The sequence below is a fragment of the Schistocerca piceifrons genome, chromosome 4, assembly GCF_021461385.2.
Source record: "Schistocerca piceifrons isolate TAMUIC-IGC-003096 chromosome 4, iqSchPice1.1, whole genome shotgun sequence".
NCBI lineage: Eukaryota > Metazoa > Arthropoda > Insecta > Orthoptera > Acrididae > Schistocerca > Schistocerca piceifrons.
The window spans coordinates 260,852,648-260,854,949 of record NC_060141.1 but is presented as its reverse complement, the minus strand read 5'-3'; the positions used below and the strand labels follow the sequence as shown (position 1 = coordinate 260,854,949).

The following is a 2,302-nucleotide window of genomic DNA, read 5'->3' as shown; positions in this document are numbered from 1 at the left end:
CTTCTCCTTACCCGCAGAACCGCTTGAATCGCCTTCCCCGGCCATTTCCTCTCTCGGCCGACTAGGGTAGTCATAGAAATCTCGGAGCACAGATATATGAGCATAATGAGTACAGAAACGTGCACTCGCACATGTCAAAAAGTAATGGCCTTTACTCCTTTACGATGACGGAAATTCTTTCTTAAATACTTTTAAGATGTTTTTACTATTATGAAAATTTCGAGTGTTATATTATCTACCCAGTACACAGCACAACAAAAGTCCAATGGAGGGTCTGCTTTCTCAGAACTATTGTCGCTAGTTTGAGGGCTGGCTCTTCTATCGGTACATTGTTCTGTGATTCACCATGGGGAGTTTCACCATGTTACTCTGTGCTGGGACCTCCATATTTATGTTCCAGGGTTTTCAGTCCCTCAGAAATTGGGCTTCCATTTTGGTCCACCGGTTCTTATTGGGTGTTCGTAGCACCCTATGTATCCGATGGGCTCTCTCAGCCACCACCGTAGGGACGTGGGTTACGAGATCCCCCATGTCCACTCATGAAAAACAAAAGTACAAGCCCTCAAGAAAAAGAGACGAGTGAAGACCGAAAAAAAGATGGCCTAAAAAGTGTGAAGTCGCACCGGGCATATCGCCTAAACCTTGAAATGAAGTGCCGGCCTGAGTGGCCGAGCGGTTAAAGGCGCTACAGTCTGGAACTGCACGACCGCTGCGGTCGCAGGTTCGAATCCTGCCTCGGGCATGGATGTGTGTGATGTCCTTAGGTTAGTTAGGTTTAAGTAGTTCTAAGTTCTAGGGGACTTATGACCGCAGCAGTTGAGTCCCATAGTGCTCAGAGCCATTTGAACCATTTTGATTTTGAAATGAAGTAGTAGTAGTAGTAGTAGTAGTAGTAGAAGAAGAAGAAGACGTTAAGAATGATCTCACTGATGCCTTTTGCCAATAAAGTGGCAAAAAGGACGTACTGTTCATGGCAGTGTAAATTAACTGTAAATCCACCACCAAGGAAATTGGATATGCGTTTTTAACTGGAAATTGTGCATGTAACATTTGAAATAATCATCATACTTTTTAGAACTCCCGGAGGATGATCGACTGGAACAACTGCCGAATTATTCCGATACTAGCCAAGGAGTTGGCGTGCGCTCTAGCTCTCCCGCTACAGATACGAGCAGCGTGTCATTGGCAGGCAACGTGTCAGCTGCCGACAGGTGAGTCGATAACCGGGCATACCTCGTTAGAGCCGGCCCCGCGGGACGGATTTGTGCGCTCCCCCCCGTCCTCCCCAACTTATTGTGTTCGGACTCGCACTTCTATTTCCGCAGAGACGTGTCACAGACTTTGATGGCCGCAGCACTCGCCGCAAATCGTTCACTCTTGGCGCTGTGAGACTGGAGTAGGGTGGGCGACGTACATGCTGTCCTATTACGTGCTTTGCAGAATTGTCGGTTGTAAGTAGCTACACTGAAGTTTCATATTTCAAAAAGACGAACGGAGAAAACGTAGATTATGTACCACAAACTGTGAATAATCTTACTCTTGTGCCAGTCAGTAGAGGAGATGGTAGTTCAAATGGTTCAAATGGCTCTGAGCACTATGGGACTCAACATCTGAGGTCATCAGTCCCCTAGAACTTAGAACTACTTAAACCTAACTAACCTTAATACATTACACACATCCATGCCTGAGGCAGGATTCGAACCTGCGACCGTAGCGGTTCCAGACTGAAGCGTCTAGAACCGCTCGGCCACACCGGCCGGCAGAGATGGTAGTATTTCCATCGCTGTGGACCAATGTCGATCTCAAATTTCATCGCATTACATGTTTCCCAGTCAAGAATACATCACTTTCAGTGTCAAGTAATGACAACAACTTTTAACTTAAGTTTTCGTCATTACATGTATGCAGAGTCTCTTTGAAATCAAAGTTCCACACAAAATAAATCCTCACTTCCTCTCAAATAATTTTTTTATCAGATCAATACTCAAGATAATCCCGCCAAAATAGCCGAGAACGCTAACGCGCTGCTTGCTGGACTCGGGTAGGCGCGCTGGCCGCAGATCGAATCCGCTCGGCGGATTAACGACAACGGCCGGTGTGCTGGCCAGCCTGTATGTGGTTTTAGGCGGTTTTCCACATCCTACTAGGTGAATACCGGGCTGGTCCCCACGTTCCGCCTCCGTTACACGACTAGCAGAGATTTGAAACACATTCACATTATTTCACGATTTACACTAGACGCAGACAGCTGGGGTACACTAATTCTGTCCCGGGGGGTATAGGGTGGCGGCAGGAAGGGCAT

General features: G+C 47.0%; 1 non-coding gene across 1 annotated transcript; it reads left to right on the top strand.

Moving 5' to 3' along the window:
- Window positions 1-658: 658 nt before the first annotated feature.
- Window positions 659-742, top strand: Trnas-gga. The gene is given in 2 exon segments: window positions 659-698; window positions 708-742. It is a non-coding gene; the product is annotated as a tRNA-Ser (tRNA).
- Window positions 743-2,302: the final 1,560 nt, after the last annotated feature.